General features: G+C 39.2%; 1 protein-coding gene across 5 annotated transcripts in view; it reads left to right on the forward strand.

The window, feature by feature from the left end:
• Positions 1-16,880, forward strand: part of arhgap32b (Rho GTPase activating protein 32b) — a 389,535-nt gene that overhangs the window by 61,175 nt on the left and 311,480 nt on the right. The window contains exon 1 of one of the 5 annotated variants that reach the window (XM_052039786.1): positions 2,416-2,457. The exons of the other annotated variants lie outside the window; for them this stretch is intronic. The gene's annotated coding sequence lies outside the window, so the exon portion shown is untranslated. Of the gene's footprint in view, positions 1-2,415; positions 2,458-16,880 lie in introns of those variants that run through there. 5 annotated transcript variants of the gene reach the window in all.

Consider the following 16,880-nt stretch of genomic DNA (forward strand, 5'->3'; position numbering starts at 1 on the left):
TCTGAAGCCTTTTTTCTCTAGAGAGCTGCTCTCACTCTCCAAACTTGGGCCACTCACTCTGCCTCTTCATGCCAAAGCCTCAGCTCCCCACTCTTAACACTGTCCACTCCAACAATGGTAGCTCCAGTTGTGTTTGGTATCCTTCAGGAGGGAAGTAGTTAAATGTTGCTTACATTAAACTAAAAGATAGGTAATAAGTAAAATGGACTAAGGATTAATTGATGCATTAATAAGTTTAAAAAGAAAAGTAAATAGAAATGTTTGGATGAAGACAGTACTATTCATGGATGAAATAGATAATTGTGATAGAGTTGTATGTGTAATTGGGGCTTATTGTTTTGTGATTATAATCACTCTGCTTAGCCCGTGTTTACACATTATTACTGAATATTTCAGTCCAGTCTCGAAGTCATCTTTTGTATAGGTCTTCCACTGTAGTGCGTGGATATAATCCTGAGTCGTGGCCAGGTTACTGGGCGGTTCTTGTATAGGACCATGTTCACAACAATGAATTCATTCGGTCTAACTAAGGTGGAAATTTAGACATGTTGGTTAATATTTTATAGGACTCCTTTAGTGACTATTGGAGTAGATCTTGTGTTGAGTCTCTGCAATGACCAAGGCTACTTTAAAGCTATAAAGATCCTACACGTTCACAAAGAAAGAGCCTGGCGATGTAGAACCACCTTGCAGAGCAATGGTTTGAGGCATTTCTAACAGTTTTCCTTTAAAATTGGTCAAAACTAAACCTCTTTTCACTCTTATTTTACTTAGGATGTTCTTATTGCAGTGGTTATGTTCACTGTGACTGAGGTTGTATTTGTAGTGTCTTGATCTTGTAGTCTCTGTTTTTAGGCACAGTCAGATGCTAACCATTTCCTTAGTCACTGACCTAATGGTTAAATTTCTCCAGAAGTTCAGTTGTCTGATTCAGAATTTGAGAAATTCTCTGGATGTTCTCTCAAATCAGTTTTGCCATTTTGTGCCAAATCCTGATGTTTCAGGCCACAGCTTCCTGTTATTTAGCAATAGAAGCTGTAACTCAGTATTAGCACCATCTCCTGTGAGTTGGAAGATGGTGGGTTCAAGCTCTATCAAGAGATGTGACGTGATAAAGTCAAGTTTATTATCATATGCTTAAGTACACGTATGAACAGGTGCAATGAAAAACTTGCAGCAGTATCACAGGCACATAGCAGCATTCACAAAAAAAACTTACATTGAACATATTATACACAATTTTAACAAGAAAAAACACTAAGAACAAAACAAAATGAAGTACTAGATCATGATGCAACTGGTTAGGATACTTCCAACAGTTCATCTGTGTAAAAAATTTGTTAGAGAATTTGGTGACAAACCAAACCTTTTTAACCTCTTAAAGATTGCTGACGTGCCTTCCTTGTGATTGCATCTATATGCTGGGCCCAGGACAGGACATCTGATATGTTAATGCCAAGGAATTTAAAGCTGCTGATTCTCTCCACTGCTGATCCCCCCCCCCCCCCAAGTGTAGACTGGTCCATGTTCACCCTATCCACCTATTTATCCTATCAAAAGAATGTTAAACTGAAGCCACTTTTGGCCCCTCAAGTGGATGTGAATGCCCCAGAGCATTATTTTGAAGAGTTTGGGAATTGCAGAGGAAAATTCAGTCATTGGAGAGGGTAATTGATATGTCTTTTTTAAAATATTTGGAAGCCTGACTCAGTGAAACTATTTCACGCAATCACAATCTGTTCATACTTTCCATCAAGCCCAAAGATATTTCTCAATATTCAAGAAGTTAACCATTGAGCTTTATTTCTGCTTTGTTAACCCTTGAATTTCTGAAAGTCAGACTAAACCGGAACCTCTATGCAGAACTACAATAGTCTTCCAATGAGAAACTGTAATAAATGGATTTTCTACAGTTAATTTTAATTCAAACTGTACATCTGGCTAATTTCCCTTTTTACCATTTCAATTCAAAATGACAAGCGGGCAACCTGCTTTGGACATCAGCTATTCTCCAGTTCTTTGACTGGAGGTTTATAGCTGTAATATTTTGAAGTCCCAGAGAGGAATTTTTACATTAGATAGCATTATAGCTTTGTTTGATCCTGGTCCTTCCTTGCTTTCCCACCGATCTGGGGCTACTAGTCAGGAGCAGGAACTCCACTTGATTATCCATCCCAGCCCAGAACGTTGCCCTGGGTTTTGATGCACAGCTCAGTTACTTACTAATTTTAGCTCTACGTTGCTCATTTCTCAATTCTTGAGGAAGGACACATATTTCAAAGGTAGGATTTATTTGTAATTTGACAATTATATTTATTATTTTCAGTGTCTATGGTGAATGAGGGTGGAGGAATATGAAATGCTATCCAGCTCCCCCCTCCCACCTTCGCAACCCCTCTTGAGAGATCATCCAACTCCACTCACGTGTGCCTGTGTTGTGATCCTGGAAGGAAGCAGGTATGGGAATCTCACGTGTGACTGTGAATTTAGTACTGGCACAGTACTTCAGTGCTGAATCGTGATGTCACACGGATCCATTGTGTGAATAGCATTTGAGACCTCTGTGGGTAAGATCTAGAAGCAACTGGATTGTTAAACTGAAGGAGAGATTAGTTGAGGAATAAACAAATTAGACTTTATTTACTACAGAACTATTTTTATAACTATGGAATTTCTGAGCATTGTGCCATCAGTTGTGGCAACCTAGACTGTGCACTGAAACATTACTGTTTAAATAGTGAAGTGCTGCTAGTGTATCACATTTACATCGTATGTAACTGGAGAACAGAGAGCTGAAAGCTGCTGCTGGTCTCTGACACAGTTGGAGGTTTTATGGTGCTGGGTGCACTATAGCAGGATTCGTATATGGGTGTATAAACGATATGTTGGACATTAGCATGCACAAAATGCTGCTGTTTGTATTTCAATCGATGCAGCTTTGAATCCATCGCTATGTAAGCTGATTGCCAGTCAAACTGGCTGCTGGGAGTGATCTAGTGGAGGAAATGCAGTACAGTGCGCCGTGAATGACACCACATTATTGAATTCTGACTCTTGCTGTTCAGGTAGCTGAGTATCCTTTTACTTCATTCTGTGCTGTGACCTATATTTTAATGACTTTAATAAAGAATGACAGAGAACACAATTTGCTTTAGAGCTTGACTGGCCAGACATTTTCAGTTTGTCTTAAAGCTGTATGTTAAGTCAACTGTGAAACTAATTTGAGCAGGAGTGGAATGAAAGCCTGAGAATTAACACCTGATCTGCCTCACAGTGGCACTGCAAACCAGACGGGTTACTTTCATGAATCACTTGTCAGTTTGTATGCCCTTCTGGTAATTGGGCTGTATTAGCGACTGTTCTAAATCCAGGTTTGTGCTGCAGTAATAGGTAGTTTATAAGATTAGACTTTTTTTAAAAAAGCTACGATACCATCTCGCATTTATGTAAGTGGTAAATGTGACGATGTTGATAGGTCATTGATCTGAAACATGAATTCCTTTCTATTTTATTTTAGTTCACAAACATTTGCATTAATTTGCTTTGGATTGGGTATTCTCTCTGCAAACCAACATAAGTAGTTATGGTGAAAGATAAAATGCATTGAAACTATGATTCAGAATATTGTTACTGCTGAAGCTTCTGGTACTTGATGGTAATAGGTGTGACACTTTGGATGTTGATATTTTGCAAAGAATTTTTAAAAAAATAAAATGTCCCAAAGTGTTCTATCATGGCAACCGAAGAGTGCAACAGAAGTCTAAAAATCTCAGTGCATTGAAACAGTGGCGATATTGTAGTTCAGCAAACAACAACCAAGATGTTGCAATGAGGCGGAAATGTTAATACATTGTGCTTCAGCTATCTCCCTGTTGCTATGGTGAGTAATGTGACAAGTTGGAGTAGTTCTACTTATAAAACCAAGGCGTATTGTAATCAGAGGGATGGGAATGCAGCCTTCTGTTAATAAGGAGCAGGCGTTTCGATAGATGTTACTCTTGCAGGGCAAGAGGAGCCAATGTTGCTGTCTTTTCAGTAGAGTAGTTCTTAAAATGGCATACTTGATGTTACTTAACATTTGCATTTGAGTAATAGATTGGATCATTGCACTTGCCCTCTGCTACTTCAGAATTGGTCAGAATTCTAGCTTTTCATTGCACACTCATTCCTGGCTGCTTTTGGATAATAAATTCAGACAAATCTACAACTGCTCTATCTGCCCTGCAACCCCCCCACCCACTAGTTTTCTGCTCCCATATTTTCTGACACTGACTCATGTTAATCCTTGTTGAAACCTTTCGTAGTGAGGGTTGTTTGCTGGAATGAAAAATCACATTGCTTATTGTGTGCAATTGGCTTATTTGTTACACAATGCTGGTAATGCAATAAAGTACCTTTAACATAATAAATATAAATATCTCAGGGTGCTTCATAGGGATTCAGCAAATCCAAGATCATCCTTTTTCATTTATCAACTCCTTCATCCCAGGAATCCACCTAGTGTTGGATGATTTCATTTAGGATTAGGAGATTGGGTTTCTGCTGCTGATTACTTTGATGTCTTGTTCTAGTGAGCACGTGATAAAATTGCATTGATGTGTTAATCTGCTGACTCAAGATCTAGTATGTAATGTGAAGCGTGACTGTTGGTGCAAGCCATGGGATGGCTAACGCATTCTGGCAAATGAATTACTCCTGAATGTTGCTTTAGCTTGTTCAGGGTACTTTTTTAATTTGCTATTATTATTTTTCTTAGAAGGTTGCTTAGGAAATTAGTTTTCATTTGGAGAAAACAATTTTGGAAGAGGAACAAAGTTTGCCCACCTAACTAAATGCAGATTAATGCCATGTGGTGCATTTTCAAAAAATGATGTTTTGGTTATATTGATGAGAAAGTTGCATGCAACTGTGGCAGGCTAAACTTTTAGAATGAATTGAGTTTTCATTTAAAATGGAGAAGAGGCAGTTTGAAAGTTCTATTTTCCATTGTGAAAATGGAGCCTAAGACTATGGGAGGTAACCTTAAAATTCATGGCCAAATCTTTTAGCTTGTTTGGGAAACAACATCAGAGCAGGAGTTGGCCATAACAGCTTCTTGACTCTGCTCTGCCACTCGATGAGAAATCTGGTCTGATCTTTTACCCCAATTTGATTCTCCTGTCTGATTGCCGTAACACTGACCTAGCTGCCCTCTTCCTTCAAGTATTTGCAGAATCTTTTACAATCTGCTTTTTACACTTATTGCTAGTTTATTTTTCCCTTTTTATATCTATTTCTAGTGATTGTGGAAGCTGGAACTCTTTTGCAATTGTAGTCCATTCTGGACCAATTAATTTTAAATCTAAGAATGATAGATTTTTGTAAATCAAAAATATCAGGGGATAAGTAGTTAAACAACAGATTAGGTGTGGTTTTGCTGAATAATAGTACAGGTTGAAGGGGATAAATGGTCTACTCATGTTTGTATTATTAAGGATATAAATGTAGATGCAAGACTATATACTGTACTGTGATTTCTTGAACTACTTAGTCTACCATTCAGTAAAATCATTCCTGGTCACAATAACCGCCAATTCCCTTAGTTCAAAAAAATAATCTGTTGATCATCCTTGAATATACTCAGTATTTGAGGAGAGAATTGCAGCAGAGAATTTTTATCAGTGTTCCAACCAGAAGAATGATTCTGTGGAGGACAGGGGAACAGAGTTTTTAAATAATTCTTGTCGTGTGGTTTTTGTTGGTTATTGCAATTTCTGGAAGTTGATGCCCCTTTCGGTTCTTTTAAATCAACCCTGAAAACATGTATTTACTCTGATCTGGGTGTGAAAGATATTACTGAGATGCAGGCACATAATTTAGTTTCATGTAATACGGCTTTTCTGAGTCAAATATTCAAGGAATGTTGTGGGCGTTAACCATAAATTTTGAAAACCTTCCTAAGTAGGTACAGTGCCAGAAGAATGTTTAAGGATGTTGCATCCTTTAAGTATTTTGGAATAATACAGGAATTTTAAAGACGATTGGTGCATGGTTATGGGAGAGGCATGATGTGTCAGCAATAGAGTATGGATTTGTAAGGTTTTGAACAATCCCAGGAATTTGTGGTGTGCTCAAGGGCAACAAGGAATAACTAGTAAATAGTAATCTTGCCATGTGCCCATGTGCCAAGAATTATTTAAATTCTGCCTCTGCCCTTCCACATCACCTTTCCAACCAGGAAAACAGTTCTTCACTATTTAAATTGTTGATCTTAAAACTTTGATTCTAGATTTCTCTTAGCCATTCCACTTTTTGTAAAAAGGGTTATCTTCTTATCTATGACCTTCAACCCTTGAATTATTCTATTTAATCTTTCATTTATTGTATTCAGGGCTAAAATATTTCCTCTGGAATTGCTCACATACTGTTAGCAATTCCATGTAGATTCAACATCCCTTCCTTGTAAGTTAATAATCAGTGCTCACTGATAAAACCAGTAATGACTCGTGGCTATAGATGATAAAGGGGCTTTGATGTATCAGAAGATGAACTACTTACCACAGAATACATGGCTTCTCACCTGCTTCTGTAGCCACTACATTGGACTCGTAAGCCACTTGAGAGCCCATAAATAAATCAATGGAACGAAGACCATCATCCTCGACCTCGAGGATAGCCACGACGACAACAGTTGATCATTTTTCAATTCCAGATAGATAAATTCCCCTGAGACTTTTATAATGGAGGATTCAGCCTGTTGGTTGGACATGGCCATTGCCTGACATATGTTGGAGATACAGGAGACTGCAGATGCTGGAATCTGGAGCAAAAAATAAACTGCTGGAAGAACACAGCATGTCACGCAGCACCTGTGGAGGGAAAGGGATGGTCAATGTTTCATGTCAAGAACATGTAGGGTCTCAACATGAAACATTGACCATTCCTTTGCCGCCACAGATGCTGCTTGACCCACTGGGTTCTTCCAGCAGTTTATTTTTTTTAGAAACATAGAAAACCTACAGCACAATTCAGGCCCTTCAGCCCACAAAGCTGTGCCGAACATGTCCCTACCTTAGAGACCCATAGCCCTCTTATTTTTCTCAGCTCCATGCACCTATCCAAAAGTCTGTTAAAAGACCCTATGCCTGACATGTTGCAGAACATTCAGAGTTTTGCCTCACAGCAAACTCTGAATGTTCTCCGGGCCTTGTTGAGTTTAGGCTTACAATGCTCCATTATCTGATGAATTGCTAATGGAACCAAATGGTGTACTCATCATCGAATTGACTTCTAATTGTTTCTAAGTTTGTTGCTCTTCAGTGTCAACAATCAACCTGCTTTAAGTCTGGCCAATGGAGAGTTTTCCCTCAGTTATCATTAATCTGAATTTTTATAATAGGTCTTGCAAATATTCCCTAGGTTACATGCATTTTACCTCTGGATTGTATATCCAACAGTTTATCAACATCTAGCCATCCGCAAACTCTGTTGTACAGAACAAGTCAACTCTAAATCAGGCCAAACATAGAAAATTTAGTCCAGAGCAAATGAATATTTACCCCCGTTTTGTGAGCAGTTTTGTTTCTTATCCTCCACTGACAGCAAATTGTCAGAAATCCACCTGTGCTTTATTCACCTTGTGCCTCCATGTGGTGAATTCATCTTTCACGGTGTGTGAAGAATTATTTGATGATCCATAGCATCTGCTCACATAATTCTATGCAAATAATCAGCTGCAGCCTGTTACCCACCCACAGTCCCATGTGGGTGTTATAAGTCAGTCTGTTGAATCTTAGACCTAGTGGTACTCATTTTCTTTTAGACCAGCTGATAAATGTATAATCAGTGGAACAGGACCTAGAGCAAGCGACAAATGTTAACTCTCTAATTGTTAGAATAGTGTTTTGAAAATGTAATCAGTGTTTTGCTAGTTGCATTGCTAGTTAATAGGACCGGTCCATGGATTGTGACCTTAACCAGTTCCCCTCAAGATATCTATGTTCCAACAAATTCTGTGTGATTGAACCAATGAAATGTCTAATGAGTACCTCCCCCTCCCCCACTGTACCCCAATGGTCTTTTTCTATGCTGTTATCTGAATGCCATATACCTTCCATATGAGCATTGCCAGTGATTGTGAATGAGCTGTCCAATATACTCTCAAATGCCCATTCAATAGATGATCAAGAGCCAGGAACCTTGTCTGTTTGTCTCCATCTTGGCCCAAGAATATAGATTTTGACAAGGTAGGCTGGTCTGGAAGGTTAGATTACATGGGACCGAGGGTAAGCTAGTCAACTGGATACAAAATTGGCTTGGTAGAAGGAGATGGTGGCAGTGAAGGGTTGTTTTTCAGATCAGAGGCCTGTGACCAGTGGTGTGCTGCAGGGATCTACAGTGGCATGCAAAAGTTTGGGCACACCTGGTCAAAATATCTGTTACTGTGAATAGCTAAGTGATAGATGACCTGACTTCCAAAAGGCATAAAGTTAAAGATGACACATTTCTTTAATATTTTAAGCAAGATTACTTTCTTATTTCCATCTTTTACAGTTTCAAAATAAAAAAGGAAAAGGGCCCAAAGCAAAAGTTTGGGCACCCTGCATGGTCAGTACTTAGTAACACCCCCTTTGGTAAGTATCACATCTTGTAAACATTTTCTGTAGCCAGCTAAGAGTCTTTCAATTCTTGTTTGGGGGATTTTTGCCCATTCTTCCTTGCAAAAGGCTTCTAGTTCTGTGAGATTCTTGGACCATCTTGCATGCACTGCTCTTTTGAGGTCTATCCACAGATTTCCAATGATTTTTAGGTTGGGGGACTTGTGAGGGCCATGGCAAAACCTTCAGCTTGTGTCTCTTGAGGTAGTCCATTGTGGATTTTGAGGTGTGGTTAGGATCGTTATCCTGTTGTAGAAGCCATCCTCTTTATCTTCAGCTTTTTTTTTACAGATGGTGTGATGTTTGCTTTTAGACTTTGCTGGCATTTAATTGAATTCATTCTTCCCTCTACCAGTGAAATGTTCTCCGTGCCACTGGCTGCAACACAAGCCCAAAGCGTGATCGATCCATCCCTGTGCTTAACAGTTGGAGAGGTGTTCTTTTCATGAAATTCTGCACCCTTTTTTCTCCAAACTTTCCTGCATCCTCACCACAAAATTCAGCGTCAGAAGTTTGCAAAGGAACATCTAAACAAGCCTGATGCATTTTGGAAACAAGTCCTGTGGACTGATGAAGTTAAAATAGAACTTTTTTGGCCACAATGAGCAAAGGTATGTTTGGAGAAAAAAGGGTGCAATCTTGCTTAAAATATTAAAGAAATGTGTCATCTTTAACTTTATGCCTTTTGGAAATCAGGTCATCTTTCACTCGCTTAGCTATTCACAGTAACAGAAATTTTGACCGGGGGTGCCCAAACTTTTGCATGCTACTGTATGCTGGATCCACTATTGTTTGTCATGTATATTTGGATAAGAATGTAGGTGGTGTGTTTAGTAAGTTTGATAACACCAAAATTGGTAGTGTGGTGGATAGTGAAGAAGGTTATCTAAGATTACAACAGGATCTAGATCAACTGGGAAAGTGTGCCAAAGATGGAATTTAACTCAGAGTAGTGCGAAGTGATGCATGTTGGGAAGTAAAATCAGGGCAGAGTGTACACAGTGAATGATAGAGCCCTGGGGAATGTTGTAAAACAAAGAGCTAGGTTAACGAGTACGTCGTTCCCCGAAAGTGGTGGCCCAGGTAGACAAAGTGGTGAAGAAGGCACGCCTGCCTTCATTGGACAGGGCACTGAGTTCAAGAGTTGGGACGACATGTACAAAACGCTGGTGAAACTGCACCTGGAATATTGTGTGCATTTCTGATTGCCATACTATAGGAATACTGTAATTAAGCTAGAAATGGTGCAGAAAAGATAAACAGGTTTCTGGGACCGGAGGGCTTGAGTTTTAAGGAGAGACTAATAGGCTGGGATTGTTTTCCCTGGAGCGAAGGAGGCTGGGGTTGACCTTCTCGAGATTTATAAAATCACGAGGGGCGTAGATAAGGTGGGTGGTCGCAGTCCTTTTCCTGTCTTAGGGGAGTCTAAAACGAGAGGGCATAGGTTTAAGTTGAGAGGGGGAAAGATTTAAAAGGGATCTGAGAGGCAAGATTTTCACAGAGGGTGGTGAGTATTTGGAATGAGCTGCCAGAGGAAGCTGTTGAGGCAAGTACAATTACAATGTTTAGAAGACATTTGGACAGGTCAATGAATATGAAGGTTTTAGAGGGATATGGGCCAGGTGCAGGCAAATGGGACTAGCTCAGGTAGGCATCTTGGTCGGCATGGATGAATTGGGCTGAAGGGCCTGTTTACGTGCTGTATATGACTCTCTATTACAGTTGGTCTGGTATTGGCTTTCATGATCTAGATGACTGGGATCCAGGTTATTGGCCAGCTAAACTAGTAAGGTAGCATATTTGAAACGTTAAATTTTCTGCTGCCCCTGCAGTGCCCAATGCCATTAGTTGGAACCCTTCCCCAGTATTCTCTCTTAACCAGCATGTTTTAGGAGAGGATGTTGTTTACTTTTCTACAAGTGAAATTTTAGATCGGTTTTCATCACAGGTGTTTCACTCAGTTAGAAAGAGGCCCTCAATGATGCTAGTTAGGACCTTTCTTTTGGATGTTGTGTTGGTAGGGATAGCTATGCAGGGGCAGGTCATTAGTCCCCTTGATTTTGTTCTGTTATAGAAATAGCATTTGTCTGTCAAGTTTTGCTATTCTTTCAATTTCTCTTCATCAGGATCTTTGCTATTTCTCATTTTTTGTTTGCTTTTTGTTTTATATTGTTCTTTAGTCTTTTGTCCTTTTTTGTGGTAAGTGGAGTGCTTGTGTATAAACTAATTTTAAATGCTAATTTTATTTGTGAATATTTGCTGCTGATCTTTTACCTTGGCCATGAGTATTTCCTCAGTTTACTGTAGATAGTCTGTGCCTTATCCCATTGAAATTGATCTTAACTAAATGAAGACTCTCTCTTCTGTGTTCCTCCCCTTGAAACACAACATTATTATGGTTGCCATTAGATAGATATTTAACTCTCTAACTCTCTCATTAATCATGATTAAATCTAATATGGGCTGCCACATTGTTTGTACTGCTCTATGCTTGGTAATTTATAATTAATGTAGCTATTGGAAGAGTTGTATGTGTGCATCTCCTGTAATGTAAAAATAATCTGAAAGAACCTGCATTTATAGTGTTCTTTGGATGTCATTAAACATGCTGTTTAAAGAACAACTTCTGAAGTGTAGTCACAGTTGTACTTGAGGAAACACTGCAGCTGATTTGTGGACAGCATAGCTTCAAAAACATTGAACGAAGTACAAGATAGTCAGTTTTTAAATACTGGTTAGGGTGATGGGAGAACTTTCCATGTCTTTGATCAGTGCCACACGTGAATGGGGGTAGCACTTTGGCTTAAAGTTTCATTTGGAACTTGGTACATCACTCTTCAGTACTTCAGCGAAAGTACTAGCCTGATTATGTGCTGATGTGTGTGGAGAAAGCTTTGAACCTGTTATCTTTTCATCTGGATGAATGTACCATTACTTTGCCATTATTGATTCCAACATAATGAACATGGGAGTTTGAAGATGAGAAAAGACCGAGACGCATCTAATTCACCTTTCACTCTCTTGCCATTTACAAAATGATTTATAGCAATCAACATCATTCAATTACTGTTCAACAGAGCAGACAGGAGGAAAGATTTGGGCAGTATAGCTGTTCCCCTGAAAGTATGGCTTAGAAATTCCTTTGCACAACTCCAAGTGAAAGGTGCTGTGCAGTTGAAAATTGGAATAAGCCAAAATGGAGTACTGTGGTGCTCGTTTCCAGGCGTTGTAGCGCCAGACTTAAGTGGGATTTTCGTTTGAATTGGTACTTTTTGTTTGTTGTAAAACTCCCTCAAATGGTTTCAACAGGAATACTCTGTAACAGTCTGAGTAATACTCTGCAACATTAACAGTAAACTCATTTCCAGAGTGATTGGCAATGGCATTTATCAGAGAAAAAAAGCTTTTATTTACAAACAGAATGAGCAAGTTTCACTAGCCCCATTTCCCGAAACCATGCTGTTTTAAGGGCTAACACTAAACTGTTTTCTTTGTCTTCTCTGAGATGAGTGGTTTTTGGCAATGTCAAATGCAACCTTGTATGTGTGTTTGAATGGTTTTGCCCATGGAGATGGTAAGTAAAGTTGCTTTCAGTTTCCTTGCCTCAGAATTTGGGTTGTTCCTGCTAATTTTTGACACACACCAACTTGCTGCTCATTGCTCCAATAGAAGTGACATGCAAATGTGGGAAGAGTTCATCTCTTTTTCAATGAAGCTCACAGGATCAGACAGAATTGGCATTTGTCTCCATTGCAGGATTCCTCAAGGTGTAGGAATTCATCAACTGCATGGCAGAATTACTTCCAGAGACCTCCCTGCCAACTTCCTGTCCATGGGTGGAGACCTGGAGGATCTGCAGTTCCCACTGACCCCTTCAGAATGCTCTCCCACCACCCTCCTATCGGTTCAGAATCCACTCACTCAGAAATGATGCTTGCAGCTGGAAGTGTGTCACTTGTATTGTGGTATATCGCTTTTAAGAGCTGGCTGCAAGATTATAGTTGCTAAACTAAGTGCTGGCTGCTGAAAGAACTTGCAGTTAGATCACATGAATGTGCTGTGGTGGGACTGACACAGTGCGGTATTAAACAATAAAGCACAATAATACCTCGAACATAGCAGAAGATCTTGATATCTATGGGACAGAGTACCACAATGCTGTTTTAATGCTGTTAAAAAGTAATAAAGCCATTTCTAGGTTTTTGACTCAAACTGCAGAAGCATAAGAATTGAGTGAAATGATTTTTAAATCTGTCTGCCTCACTTTCTTAGTTTTGAGTGTATAGATTTTATTTCACCACACTTGCCTTCAAGATTATAGATGTTGAAATTACGTTGCTCTCTGTTATACTTCTACTATTTTTGCTACTCATTGGGCCTGTCTCTGTATTTATTGTTGTATTATTACCATGTATACTGTTTACTTTGTGAGCTTCACACAGGCAAGGAATTTCATTGCACCCTGGAATATATTACAATAAACGAATCTGAGTCTGGAGTGAATTGCAGAGAGAAATGGAATGTCAATGGACATTTGAGGCCATTTATCAAGAGGTGAATCATAGATTATATTTGTCATTGCTGAGCAAACCATAGTAGTTCTGGAATTAGTTTTCACAATCTGCCAGATTGGTGGTTTGAACTTGACCTCCAATTGTTAATTACTCCAATATCATTAGACTATTGAACATCTGATAAGAAATGCATGCGAAAATAATAATAGATTTGGACCTATTGTCTAATTGTACATATGAAATATTATTTGTAATTTTTTTTGTACGAACCCCATTTCACCACTACAGACAGATCATTGACTGCATGCTCTCATTACCAAATTGAACCATGTTGGTAATTGATGCTTGTGGTATCTGTTGTGGTGTTTTCAGGAAGCAAGATATTTGTTTGTGGTTGCAGTGGAAACAGCAGCGACAGCTAACTCAAATTTCTTCATCGCTGCTATTTTCCTGAAAGATTTCACATCTGGTTTTTAAAAAAAAGGGCCACATGGGCCAAAAGCAATAGAGGTGCACATCAAGGCCATCATTTGAGGGAGAAGTTCCAATGCAATGTTGTGATAATTATTCTGTGTCAGATGCTTAATCTACCTAAAATATATTCATATTTATTTCACATAACAATGAAAATATCTAACTTTCCTCAGGAAAAATTTGGTCTGTAAGAAAATCATGCTGTAAATGTTCTGAGACCAGTTCCTCAACAGAGAGATTATCTCTCAGACTAGAAAAAAGTCTTGTTTATTGATTTGTTGCTGTATTAAGTTTGTAGTTGATGTAAACCACAGTCATTGTTTTGCTAGTGGTAGATGATATTTCCACTAAATAAGCTGCCTTATCTGTGGTATTGGGCTTGAATGTTGGTGTCTGGGCAATGGCATCCCAGTGATGGTTGAGGTGGATTGTTCACTCAGCACCTCTGGTTGAAGATGTTCTAGTATTGGGGATATGCGATGTAGAGAGTAAAAGGGTGATACCTGGAGGAGTTGGGCCTATTAAGGACAAAAATCAGAATTTGCTTAAGGATGCTGAGGGCAGAGAGAATTGGATAAATATATGGTGAGGAAAATTTGCAAGACCTTGGAGAAAGGGGTGGGTCTAATAGGTTGCTTTGGTAGAGAACCTTGCGAACACACAAGGCTGAATGGCTGCCTAATGTGCTGTAACTTTTCTGTGATTCAATGTGGCAGTCCTGCTCTTGCAACTGCTGACTGAGCCCATGTGCCTGCCCCCTCTTCTCCCCTCCCGTTTCCTGCCCACCCTGTCCTCACCCAAGTAAAAGCTGTTCTTAGCCTGTAAAATTAGAGGGTTTGGGCTGGAGGAGTTTACAGAAATGGGGAATGTGGACAGTGAGATTTGAATGTGTTCAGCATTATAGATTATTATGAGTAGCATTTATCAAGGTAAAGCATTTTCCTTTGATTTATTTGTGAATTACAGTATTAAACATATTTTAATTGCTTAATTGCTGTGATATTCACAAATAATTGATGACTAGATGAACATTTAAATCTGATTACTTGCACATTTTATTTAAGGATTTTCAAAGATCTGGTAAATCTTACAACAACAGAACCTTCAATACATGGCAGGCTCTTCCATTAATCTGTGATCTACATAATGTATGCATTGGGAAAGAAAAATACACAAGTGAAAATTTTCCCAGAGTTTGTATCCATTTTGTTTAGTCCTGTGTATCTGGGGCAGCAACCAAAAGAAGCTGGCTGAGAGCTAATCTAACCAGAGGTTGCAGTCCCTCTTTGAAAGTATTCTTTTGTAAAGAGCTGGTTTTAACACCATATAGAAATAATTAATTGTGCTAATTTAAAGCTTAGGGATTTGCCTGTAGAAGATTTGAAGTATGGGGAGGGAGGAGGTTGAAGTAAGGTTTTTGAAAGCAAGAGAAAAATAGACACAACAAAATGCTGAAATCCACTTCTTTTAAGTGCAAGTTTAACAATGGAATTTTTCTCTATGGCTTTCTGATTAATATGTCTAAGTGTTTAACAAACTTCAGAAATGAAGGTGCCACTGAAGTCAAGTTGTATATAATTTTGTAATGTTCATTTGCAGATTCTCTCTTGTAATGGCTCTCAAAGGCAGTAACATGCTTATTAATCTATGTGGCTAAGAGCAAGTGTGAAGGTTTTTATCATTTGGGTGCAGTATGAGTGGTCCACATGCTTTCAGGAGCACAAAGCATCTTGGAATTTTTTTCTGCTTTGGAAAATAGTGTAGGCACGCCTGTGGGTGGGTGGCAGGGAGCGCAGCCTTTGATTATTCAGACTGTGCAACATCTCTAGCTCACCTGAAATAGCAGATCATAATCAAGTTCTCTGCATGTGCCAAATTTGACATGGCAGTCAATATTAAGAAGACAGTTGTCATGTCACCAGGTATCAACATCCTAATTACTGAAAAACTGAGTGACTTGGACTACTTCAGCTATTTTGTCTCAGAAAATAAAAAAAATTTTCAGATGTTGGAAATCAGAAATATAAACCAAGTTTTGAAACAGTGAGGTGTGGCAACATCTGTGGAAGGAGGAACAGAGAATGTTTCAGTTTGAAGACCTCTCATCAGGACTAGGAACCTGATACTGTTTCCTCCGGACACCTATTTGGCTATGAAAGCTGGGTTAAGTAGTCTTTGTTTGTTATTGGTGATCAGTTGGCCCCAAGGACTCTTCTGAGACATTAAAGCTGGAAATTATTAAAGCTCTGCTCTTGGCATAGATGATTATGAATCTTTCCGAAGCTGAAATTGAAGACATTGAAAGGATTTCTGAGTAACAAAATAGTTGTTTTAAGGATAATCAAGTGGTTATTGTATAAAGGAGAATCATGGAATCATTGGTGGAGAAGGAAATTGTTCAGTCCATAGAGCCTATGTTGGCTCCATGTAGATGAAATCCTTGCTTTATTTTGTTTCCACCAGCCCTGCAGACAGAATTACAGACCCCCCCCCCCCCCCCCAAACCCTCACCCCCTCCGTTTGCCACATTTTCAAAGTTAGCAATTTTACCCTGTGTACCCTTTAAGTCATAAAGATTGATCACAAAAAATGTTTTAAGTGTTTTCAGCCTGGTTAAACACTGCTGTCCATCATCCTCCAGTCTGAACAATAATGGTTTACCTCTGCTCTCAGCTTTCTAATCAGTGTTGCTACTGGCACCTGAATTTCTTTAGTGTGGGACTTCAAGTGCCTTGCAAAGATCCACACAGGTAAAATTTGCTGCATTACCTTCAGTGCTCCCCTTTGCTATGGGAAAAAAATTAATCAAGTTAGTCAAACACAATTTGTTTTTGACAAGTCTCTGCTGGTTCATATTTATCAGTTTAAACATTTCCACATACCTGTTAATGTTTTCCCAGATTATTGTTCATAAAGGTTTACTGACAGCTAAGGTTAAACTCACTTTGCCTGTAGTTGTCTGCCATGGCTTTGAACAATGGTGTTACATTTGCCACTTTGTCTTCCAACACCTCCCTTGTATCTAGGGAGGACTGGAATATTATGACAGCCCTTCTACAATGTCCAGTCTTGGCTCCCTCAACAACTTTAGAGTCATAGAACATAGAACAGTACAGCACGGGAATGGCTCCCTTGGACCCTGTGTCTGCGCCAACCACAATGCCAATTTAACTCCACCCATGTGAAGCATGTCAATTTTATCAACTTCCACCCTGCCCTCAGATTCACTTAGTCCATCTCCGACACCCCTCTCCCC

This window comes from Pristis pectinata, chromosome 27 (assembly GCF_009764475.1).
Source record: "Pristis pectinata isolate sPriPec2 chromosome 27, sPriPec2.1.pri, whole genome shotgun sequence".
NCBI lineage: Eukaryota > Metazoa > Chordata > Chondrichthyes > Rhinopristiformes > Pristidae > Pristis > Pristis pectinata.